Below are 11,440 nucleotides of genomic sequence, written 5' to 3'. Positions count from 1 at the left end.
ATCCCTGTGCCTCGGACAATGCAGCTGGGCTTTTACGGGCAGGGAGAGCGATTCTTGACCCCAGGTACAATTTGTTGGCTCTGTAGGTAAGTATACTTGGGCCCATCTCCTCATGAGTGTCTCGGCTTCTCCCATGGTCCCAGGGAGGAGGCCCGTTTTTTGTGGGATGTCAATGTTGTCTTCACCTGGCCGGCAAAGATTGCGCCGATGGTGTCGGGGCATGAGCGCTTGATGTTTTAAGGTGTTCGATCCTCTCCACGCGATGACGGCGTACTCTGGGTGACATTATGCCACAATCACGACAGGATCCCTGGTCGTGATCGGGCCCGAGGCACAGATAACAATAATTATGCCCATCCGTAAGGGACATAATCTTCCCGCATTGGCAATATTTAAAACCCAACGCGGTACCATTATGCAGGGGAAAAAATATCAAAAAATTTGAAAAAATTCTGACAAAAAATACTTCACTGAGGAGAAAACATCCCACATGCATTCGGCTTGCAGACAAAAACAGACTGAAGGGAAGATGGCTGATTCGCACGGGAACACACCGTGCAGCTGCACAGAGTCAAAAGCTCTGTGACTCACTGAGGAAAGCTCCACCTACCAGGATCGCGACGCGCTCCCATACAGCATGGCTAAATTGGCCTGCTATCGACGGGAAAATATTCCTATTTGCTGGGCAGTGATTTTCTTTTTAGACATTTAACACAAACCTCCCAGAAACTGGAGCGATAATCCTGAGCCCGGGTCTCCACTCCCAGCCTGGCACTGGGAGGATCCTCAGAGCTGCTTATAGTACAGAAGAAAGGCAGGAGAATGCCAGTGAGGTTGTGGGAGAAGATGTAGAGATGAGTTTATTCTCTGCATTGTAAATGAAACTTCCCCTGCCTCATAGTCCAGGAGAATCCCCACTGCCCGGGGTCTCTCACTCCCAGCCTGGCACTGGGAGGATCCTCAGAGCTGCTGGTTAGTACAGAAGAAAGGCAGGAGAGTGCCAGTGAGGGTGTGGGAGAAGGTGCAGGGTTGAGATTTATTCTCTGCATTGTAAAATTAAACTTCCCCTGCCTCATAGTCCAGGAGAATCCCCACTGCCCAGGTTCTCTCACTCCCAGCCTGGCACTGGGAGGATCCTCAGAGCTGCTTTATAAGTACAGAAGAAAGGCAGGAGAGCGCTAGTGAGGGTGTGGGAGAAGGTGTAGAGATGAGATTTATTCTCTGCATTGTAAAATGAAACTTCCCCTGCCTCATAGTCCAGGAGAATCACCACTGCCCGGGGTCTCTCACTCCCAGCCTGGCACTGGGAGGATCCTCAGAGCTGCTTTATAAGTACAGAAGAAAGGCAGGAGAGTGCCAGTGAGGGTGTGGGAGAAGGTGTAGAGATGAGATTTATTCTCTGCATTGTAAAATGAAACTTCCCCTGCCTCATAGTCCAGGAGAATCCCCACTGCCCGGGGTCTCTCACTCCCCCCTGGCACTGGAGGATCCTCAGAGCTGCTTTATAAGTACAGAAGAAGGCAGAGAGAGCCAGTGAGGGTGTGGGAGAAGGTGCAGAGATGAGATTTATTCTCTGCATTGTAAAATGAAACTTCCCCCCCTCATAGTCCAGGAGAATCCCCACTGCCCGGGGTCTCTCACTCCCAGCCTGGCACTGGGAGGATCCTCAGAGCTGCATGGTTAGTACAGAAGAAAGGCAGGAGAGTGCCAGTGCGGGTGTGGGAGAAGGTGCAGGGATGAGATTTATTCTCTGCATTGTAAAATGAAACTCCCCTGCCTCATAGTCCAGGAGAATCCCCACTGCCCGGGTCTCTCACTCCCAGCCTGGCACTGGGAGGATCCTCAGAGCTGCTTTATAAGTACAGAAGAAAGGCAGGAGAGTGCTAGTGAGGGTGTGGGAGAAGGTGTAGATGAGATTTATTCTCTGCATTGTAAATGAAACTTCCCCTGCCTCATAGTCCAGGAGAATCTTCACTGCCTGGGGTCTCTCACTCCCAGCCTGGCACTGGGAGGATCCTCAGAGCTGCTTTATAAGTACAGAAGAAAGGCAGGAGAGTGCCAGTGAGGGTGTGGGAGAAGGTGTAGAGATGAGATTTATTCTCTGCATTGTAAAATGAAACTTCCCCTGCCTCATATCCAGGAGAATCCCCACTGCCCGGGGTCTCTCACTCCCACACCTGGCACTGGGAGGATCCTCAGAGCTGCTTTATAAGTACAGAAGAAGGCAGGAGAGAGCCAGTGAGTGTGGAGAAGGTGCAGAGATGAGATTTATTCTCTGCATTGTAAAATGAAACTTCCCCACCCTCATAGTCCAGGAGAATCCCCACTGCCCGGGTCTCTCACTCCCAGCCTGGCACTGGGAGGATCCTCAGAGCTGCTTTATAGTACAGAAGAAAGGCAGGAGAGTGCCAGTGAGGGTGTGGGAGAAGGTGTAGAGATGAGATTTATTCTCTGCATTGTAAAATTAAACTGCCCCTGCCTCATAGTCCAGGAGAATCCCACTGCCCGGGGTCTCTCACTCCCAGCCTGGCACTGGGAGAATCCTCAGAGCTGCTTTATAAGTACAGAAAAGGCAGGAGAGAGGGAGTGAGGGTGTGGGAGAAGGTGTAGAGATGAGATTTATTCTCTGCATTGTAAAATGAAACTTCCCCTGCCTCATAGTCCAGGAGAATCCCCACTGCCCGGGGTCTCTCTCTCAGGGGGAGCTCGGTCCTGGGGGAGGTGAGGGCCCAGCATTTACCTCCATACCCCAGCTCACTCCCCAGATTCCCTCCTCAGGTGATGGTGAGATCTCCCCCTCCCTCCTCACAGAGTCTGCACACCCCCAGCTCACATAACCCCCTCCCCCCCCACCCCCACCTCCCAGTAATGTCTCCCTGAGGTGAAGCCCTCAAGCCCCAGCACACAGAGATAAGAATCAAATCTCCGGGGACTGTGGGGAGGCTCTGCTTTCTCTCTCCCCATCTGACACTTTTCCCATCCTCAGACAGGAGGAGCCAGGGATTCGCAGTTTCAGGATCCAGAGTCACAGGCACTGCAGAGAGGAGAGACATTAAAACATGAACCACACTCCTCATTGGCTCCTCACACACCTCTAACCCCATTGGTTCCCTATCCCCCCCCACCCCAGCTCAAATTCTCATTGGCTGCTCACTCTCTCACCCCTAAACCTCATTGGCTGCTTCCTGTGTCACTTACTTAGGCTATGAGAGGAGCTCCGTTATTGGTTGTCACTCACTGACAGGGCTCACCATACCAGTGATCCTATTGGCCGGCTGCTCTCCAGTATCTCCCATTGGACTGATTCCCCTGACATTAATCAGTGAACGGGAGTTTCTAATTGGCTAATTCACTGCCGGGCTTCCTATAACTCACAGCCCCATTGGCCTTCTCTTCCCATTTATATTTCCTTTCCAGTGAAACCCCCTCCCCCCATGACCCCCCCTCAATAAAGGCAGGGGCAGTCCTGAGTATAAGGGGCGGGGTCGTGTCACTCCCTACATGCGCTCCGGGGAAGAAGTGCAGTATTGCCCCGTGCGGCAGGAGGAGCGGTGCTGGCGCTGGGGTCTGCACTGGGAGAAGCTGCACCGGCCACGCAGGTGGGAAGGAGAGGCAGAGAGCGGAAAGAGCGGGGCCAGCACAGAGCAAGGGGCAGAGGAGAGGAAGGCTGCAGGGGCGGCAGATTCACAGCTGAGAGGGGGAAGGGAGAGGGCTGGGGCATGCAGAGGGGGAGAGGGAGGATGATGTCAGATGGAAGGGGAGGGAGGGCTCGGGAATGGAGGGGAGGTGATAGTGATGGAGGAAGAGCCAGGGAGGTCAGGAGGTTGTAGGGGCAGCAGCTTCACAGCTGAGGTAGGGGAAGGGGAGTGAGGGGCAGGGGATGGTGATAGTGATGGAGGAAGAGCCATGGCAGCTCAGGAGGCTGTAGGGGCAGCAGCTTCACGCTGGAAATGCATAAGACTGAAGATACAGGGAGAGGAGGAGCCTGCATTTGGGGAGAGGAAGGAGGGAAGGGTTAAGGGCAGGGAATAAGGAAGCAGTGACAGTAATGGAGGAAACGACAGATGAGAGCCGAGAAGGCTGGGGGATGCAGAGGGGGAGGATGATTTCAGTTGGAGAGGGAGGATGATTTCAGTTGGAAGGGGAGTGAGGGCTAGGGAATGGAGGACGGTGATAGTGATGGAGGAAGAGCCAGGGAGCTCAGGAGGCTGTAGGGGCAGCAGCTTCACAGCTGAGGTAGGGAAGGGGAGTGAGGGGCAGGGAATGGAGGGATGGTGATAGTGATGGAGGAAGAGCCAGGGGAGCTCAGGAGGCTGTAGGGACAGCAGATTCACAGCTGAGAAGGGGAGAGGGCTGGGGGATGCAGAGGTGGAGGGGAGGTGAGGGAGGATGATTTCAGATGGAAGGGAGTGAGGGCTGGGGAATGGAGGGACGGTGATAGTGATGGAGGAGAGCCAGGGGAGCTCAGGAGGCTGTAGGGGCAGCAGCTTCACAGCTGAGAGTGGGCCTGTGGAAAAGAGACTGCTGAGGTTGGAAGGGGAAGAGGGAGAATGTTTAGATCAGGCTTGGAGGGGAGAGGGAGGAAGAGGGTAAGATACTGCTGGTGTAGGAGGGAGGAGAGTGCTGGGGTTACCTATGCCCTGACTCTGCCTAGCAGGGGACCCATTGCATGAGCACCCAGGGCTCTGCCCCCGAGCCCTGAATCTCAGGTAACAGAGAACTGCCCTCTGCTTCTTCCTGCCCCACCACCCCTCCCCTCCCAGGAAGCAGGCAGGGGGCAGGAGGAGAAGGCTGAGGCTGGAGGAGACACTGCAGCAGCTCTCATTCATAGACTGGATCATTTGTATAATTAGTTTATCAGAGCAGTTACCTGCATATCTGCCACGATCCATCCACCAATCTGAATTAAAACAAAGAGAAACACAGGTCAGAGAAGAGAATAAATACAGAGCTAGACAGATATATTTATCAGACTGTGAATAAAACTTACCCAGTCCTTCAGGGTGGGAAGAAACAGTAAGAAATAAAACGTCCATCAGAGACTTGTGACATTTCCTCTGTTATAAAGAAAGAACTTGGCATTTTATATGCGCTAGAATAGAATCATAAACCAATATTTATACAAATGATAATTCTCTGTTTTTATGTTCATCAGAGGTATAAACCCCCTAGAATTATTCATGTAGTAACACAGTAATGAGGGCAGAAAGGGACCCAATGGTCCATCCAGTCTGCCCAGTGAGCTTCTTATGGGAGTAGCTGCCGCTCCGTGCAGGTTACCCCCAAGCCTTATGTTAAAGGCAGTAATATTCACAATCCACACCCAGCAGCCGTCACACCCATAACAAAATTACTGCTAGCAACATTTTTACAGGGAGAGGAGCCGTCCTGGTGATTCAGACAATGCTGCTTGAACCTGCTTTGCGTTTGGACTTGGCCATAGAAGCCGTCCTGCGCTTTTCCCTAATGTCTGCGTATCAGGACCCCGGACCATAAAAGTCGGGCCCAGCATTGGTTGCTGTCTGAATCCAATTCCCCTCCCCCCACTGCTGAAGTGGAGAGCGATGCTGCAGTTGCATCAGGATCAGGTCAGTTAATTGGCTAAGGGTAGTAATCCCCATGGCTTCTGCTAGGGGTCGCAGCTGCCCCTCCCTGCAGGTTACCCCTCCTTCTTAATTCCCAGCTCTAGCCTTTAGGGATCCACAGTATTTCCCCCCATGCCTTTTTAAATTTGTTTACTGGTTTTCTCTTCACCACCTCCTCCGGAAGGGCATTCCAGGCATCCACCACCCTCTCCATGAAGAAATATTTTGCGGCGGTGGAGGGTCATTTTTTGGTGCGTGAGGATGGTTCTCCTCTGACACATTTTCAATTTGCCAGGGTCCTTATGCTGGTGATTCAGAGGTTGGGCTGGAATGCAGGGGCGTACAAAATGCATTCATTCCATCTGAGGGCAGCCACGAGCACAGCTGAGTCTGGCCTGTCTGTGGACAAGATCCTCAGATTGGGAGGTGGGGTTTGGGAACATTTCATCCTATATTTGACAGGAGATATAGGGGAGGGATGGACAAAGTTTTAATAATTGTCGTGCTTTGTTTTTCAGGATGTCGAGTGGGCGAGGTTGAGAAGGGGTGTGCCTGGTGTCATAGGCCAGTCCTTTGTGCACTGGGCCCAGTTAGGCAATGTCGAGGCTGTTTGGTGAACATTTGGGCCTGTCTGGAGAAGGGCAGAGAGTTTGTTTAGATGGCAAGAGATGGGGCCGCCTAATTCCAGCCATCATGGATCAAGGAGCTGACACGAGCCGGAGGTACTGGTGAAGGTGATTCATTTAGGTGGGAATGATTTAGGGTAATGGTCCTGTCATGAATTCATTGGAGCGGCAAGGAAAGACTGGGCCTATTGGATGAATAGTTTAGTGGAAACCAAGTTTGGTTGGTCAGACAGAGAGGGTTAACTTAAGCTTAGGCATTTATCTATTTGGGTGCATGGATTGTCACCAGGGGGGTTTAGGGTAAGAACATAAGAAAATGCCATACTGGGTCAGACCAAGGGTCCATCAAGCCCAGCATCAAAGCGACACTCTTGTCGCTGGATGTCTGTTCAGGGTTGTTTTGATAAGATTTATTCTCACATCTGTTGGAGGAGGGATAGATTTTCTCAATAACACTTAGAGAGGCTTTGGAAAGTTTTTTAGGTGAGGGCATGGGCCGCAGTGGGGGTACAGGGGTGACTGGTATCCCCCTTGTTTGCGGTGGTAAACCCGAGCCAAGTTATTACAGCGCAAACATCAAATGTGCTGGCTGGGGGCTTAACCCCTGAGAAATGTGCAGCTGGGGCTTGACCTCTGAGAAATGTGCAGCTGGGGGGCTGATACACAGGGCAGCTTGAGAGCAGTGAGGTCAGTGTCCGAGCAGCTGGGCCTCTACGGCTGGAGGGGGAGAGAGGACCCGATTTGGCAGAGGTGGACTGGAAGGGATTGAACCTCACAACGCTGGGGTGTGACATTGTGGGGGGCTCTTGTGTGACAGAGTAGGGGTACTGAAGTTTGTGAGGCTCGGGTTACTGTTTGGGTTATTAAACTGCAGCCTTTTGTTAATCCAATCTATGTGCTGTGTGATTTGTGCGTTGGGTGTGAGAGGGGAGGTCACAGAAGTCCTGCATTCCCACGTTAGAGGTTACCTCACTCTCCGCACGGTGTTTGCTAGTCTGGGGGAGGGGGGATGGTGGGGGTAAGAGTTTTGTGAGAGCGGGTGGGAGGAAGCCTTGGATTACAACAGTAACCGAAGGGGAAACAGGAGGGCCCCTCCCCCGACACATTTTACTATAAGGGCGGTGCTTGGCAGGAGGGGGGGCTGCATGGCTCGTCCCACTGGGACAATGTTCATATAATGGGGCAGGGGGTGGACATCAGGCCACTGCCCACAAATGACATTTTCTTTTACATTTTTACTGTGCTACTTACCTGGATATCTTTTGAAGATATTCAGATAAATAGCAAGTTATTCAGCCACACAACATCAGATAACTCAGGCCTGGACGGAAGCAGGTCTAAAGTTATGCGGCTAAGTCAGCAGGGATAGTACAGAATCAGCTAACGTAGCGGGATAATGAAACCCTCCCAGAAATGCCAGGGTGCATGGAGCCCAGAATCCATCTCTGACACTGCCAGTCTGGGGCACAGGTACCCGGCAGACCCCAATAACTGATGCATTTCTTGTATCTCACCCCCAGGGATAAGCACCGGCTTTCCCCGAGTCCACCTGGCTAATAACTCTTTGGACTTTTCCTTCAGGGACTTCTCCAATCCTTTTCTGAAATCCAAATGCTCTGGCAAAGATTCCATCGCTTGGTTGTGCCCTGAGTGAAAATCCTTCCTAGGACTTGTTTTAAATCTGCCACTTGCTACTATCATGGGGTGCCCTCTAGTCCTAGTGAAATTTCAAAGGGTAAATAACCGTTCCCTATTTACCCGTTCCACCACCACTGTGACTTATAAATCCCAATCATATCCCCTTCTCTGTCTTCTCTTCCCTACAAGTCCCTCTATAGAATATACTGAGAGAGCTCAGAGATTTACATTTAAAATGTGTTGCATAGGGCAGGCTTTGCAATATGAAATGTTAGCAAATGTAAGAGAAAGTGACAGAATAAATAAGAATCGGGAAAGACGGGAGAGAATGGGATCAGGAGCACAACAGAGGAAGGGGAAGAGAGGAGCAATCTCTCATCTGTACAGACAGATTGCAGATCTGCATCTGAGAAACTCCACATTCTGACTGCTAATGCGATAAGGCGATAACAAAAGCCAGAAGAATGCTGGGATGCATAGAGAGAGCAATATCGAGTAAGAAAAGGGAAGTGATTATCCCCTTGTACAGTCCTTGGTGAGGCCTCACCTGGAGTACTGTGTTCAGTTCTGGAGACCGTATCTACAAAGAGACAGACAAGATGGAAGCGGTACAGAGAAGGGCGACCAGGAAGGTGGAGGGTCTTTTCTCCAAATAAATAAATAAATAAAAACCCCAAACAAAAAAATAAAAACAGGGTGGGTAAGAGTATGGGGCAAGGCTGTGGCCTGCTTGTTACAAGCGGTTGCTACCCCTAATTGAGCTGGATGTCACTTGGATGCAGATACGGCGCTGCTCTCTAAATTGGTGGTGGGGTGGAGGGGAATTAGGGCTGGAGGGTACTGGAAGCCAATAGTAACAGGTGGGAGAGAGAAAAAGGGGGAAAAAATGGATAAAGTGCGTAGCTTGCTGGGCAGACTAGATGGGCCGTTTAGTCGTCTTCTGCCGTCATTTCTATGTTTCTATGTTTATGTTTCTATGTAATGATTTAATGCAAAAAAAAGCAAATGTAAAGAGAGAGAGAGATTCTTCTACCTCCAAAGCTTGTGATCACTTTCTTCAATTGCTGAGGGTATCTCAGTGGGAAATCCAATCTCAGGTCAGTAGAAACAGCTTCTGGTTCTGGAAACTGAATGTTCTGACACCTACAGGTAAGAGAGTCACTGGATTATTCTGGGAGATGTTCACCCCCAGGGGTTATAGATGGGACAGGGGAATTGAGTGAGTCACTGGGATTATTCTGGGAGATGTTCACCCCCAGGGGATAGACATGGGACAGGGGAGGGAATGAGTCACTGGGATTATTCTGGGAGATGTTCACCCCCAGGGGATAACATGGGACAGGGGGAGAGTGAGTTGCTGGGATTATTCTGGAGATGTTCAATGCCAGAGAAAGAGATGGGATAGGTGGAGGGAGTGAGATGCTGGGATTATTCTGGGAGATGTTCAACCCTGTGGGACGAAATGGACAGGTGGAGGAGTGAATTTCTGGGACTATTCTGGGAGATGTTCACCCACAGGAGATAGAGATGGGACAGGTGGAGGGAATGAGTTGTACAGGAAAATTGGTTCTTATCTGCTAATTTTTGTTCCTGTAGTCCCACAGATCAGTCCAGACTCCTGGGTTTTGCCTCCTTTCCATCAGATGGAGACAGCGAGACACTTTACAGGCACTGCCTCTTAAACCGGTGTGCCACCTCAGCTCCTCAGTATTACTCAGTACCCAAGCCTAAAATATCTAACAAAACTTCTAATAAATGAACTCTAGAATTTGCCCCAGAATAAGCAGTAGAATAGATGAAAATTAATAAATTGATAACGAAATTTGGAACTTTTCTTGAAAAGACTAATGGGGAACCTATGCCATTCTTCATATTCTCCAGAATCATTATGGTAAACAAAATCAAGCGGACTCTCCAAACCTTCCCTCCACAAATGGGTGGGACTCTGGACTGATCTGTGATACAATAGGAATGAAAATTAGCAGGTAAGAACCAATTTTCCTTTCCCTGTACCTACCCAGATCACTCCAGACTCCTGGGATGTGCCAACGCTTCTCTAACTGGAGTGGGACTGGGAGAGTCCTGCACAAAGTACACCTTCACCGAAATTTCCAATGTCTGAGGACAGGACATCCAATCAGTAGTGTCTGGCAAAGGATTGCAAAGGCTTCCAAGCAGCCACCATGCAAATCTCTTGTGACACTCGCTGATATTCTCCCCAGGAAGCTGCCTGGGAACGAGTAGAATGAGCCTTTAACCCCTCCAGGCCGGGTCGACGGCAGCATATATATGCAGAACCAATAGTATCCTTCAATGAACATGATATTACTTATTTATTTTATTTAAGTTCTTTTACTATACCGATACTCAAGACAAGGTCTTATCGTACCGGTTTACAATAGAACAGGGGGAAACCAATTAACAACTAAATAGAAGGTAAAAGTTACATCAAACAGGGAGCGAAAACATGGGAGCTGGAGGACAGGAAAGATTTTATAAATGATAACAACTGGAGAGTGATAAATAGTCAATGAAAAACAATAGAGTAGAGAGACATAATCAGCTAGATTGCGCTCGCTGTAGGTTTACCTTAGGCAATTATTCACATATCTTGTGGACGGAGGAAACAAGGGGAGGTAAGCAGGGGGGGTGGCGGCGGGGTAGGGACTAAGACAGGGGGGGGGGAGTAAGGGATGAGGTCAGAGGGTGAGAGTCAATGTGGTTGATAAGATTCCTTCAACGGTAAGCTTGTGTGAACAGCCAGGTTTTCAGTTTCTTTCTGAATGAGAGATGGCATTGTTCCTGGCGTATATCTGGGGGAAGCGAATTCCAATGGAGCGGACCCGCAGTCGAAAGTGCTCGCTTATGAATGGAGTTGTGGACCGAGGATTTGTTAGGGGGGGCCTTGAGAGAGCCTTTGTAGACGGATCTGATCGGCCTTACGGACGTATGTAGTTCGAGAGGGATGGAGAGTTGGAGTGTGGATTGCTGGTATATGGATTTGTGTATGATGGTGAGAGTCTTGAATAGTATTCTATATTGGATGGGAAGCCAATGTAGGATTTTTAGAATAGGTGTGATGTGGTCCTTACGATGTGTGTTTGTAAGGATCCTGGCCGCTGCGTTTTGCAGCATCTGTAGAGGTTTAGTAGAAGAGGCGGGAAGACCGAGTAGTAGAGCATTGCAATAGTCGATCTTTGAAAACAGTATGGCTTGCAGCACTGAACGGAAATCCTGGAAGTGTAAGAGCGGTCTTAGCTTCTTCAGGACCTGTAGCTTAAAGAAGCATTCTTTAGTTGTAGTGTTAATGAACATTTTGAAATTCATTCTAGAGTCAAGGGTGGCCCCAAGGTCTCTAACCTGGCTAGCTAGTGGAATAGTTGCATTATTGGCGAAGGGGTTGTTATCGCTAGGGGATATAATCAGGAGTTCCGTTTTGGACGTATTAAGGACCAGGTTGAGACTCGAGAGAAGAAGGTTGATGGCATGTAAGCATCTGTTCCAAAAATTTAGATTAGAGGAGATGGTGTCCGAGATGGGGATTATGATTTGAACATCATCCGCGTATATAAAATGGGTAAGGTTGAGGCT

General features: G+C 49.8%; 1 long non-coding RNA gene across 1 annotated transcript; it reads right to left on the bottom strand.

Moving 5' to 3' along the window:
- Positions 1-2,942: 2,942 nt before the first annotated feature.
- LOC115081533 lies at positions 2,943-8,978 on the bottom strand. The gene is made up of 4 exons (XR_003853815.1): positions 8,883-8,978; positions 4,991-4,996; positions 4,871-4,900; positions 2,943-3,034 (listed from the first exon to the last, which is right to left on the bottom strand). It is a non-coding gene; the product is annotated as an uncharacterized LOC115081533 (long non-coding RNA).
- Between the last annotated feature and the right edge of the window lie 2,462 nt (positions 8,979-11,440).

This window comes from Rhinatrema bivittatum, unplaced genomic scaffold, assembly GCF_901001135.1.
Source record: "Rhinatrema bivittatum unplaced genomic scaffold, aRhiBiv1.1, whole genome shotgun sequence".
NCBI lineage: Eukaryota > Metazoa > Chordata > Amphibia > Gymnophiona > Rhinatrematidae > Rhinatrema > Rhinatrema bivittatum.
The sequence above is the reverse complement of the archived record's forward strand: the minus strand, read 5'-3'. Positions and strand labels throughout refer to the sequence as shown.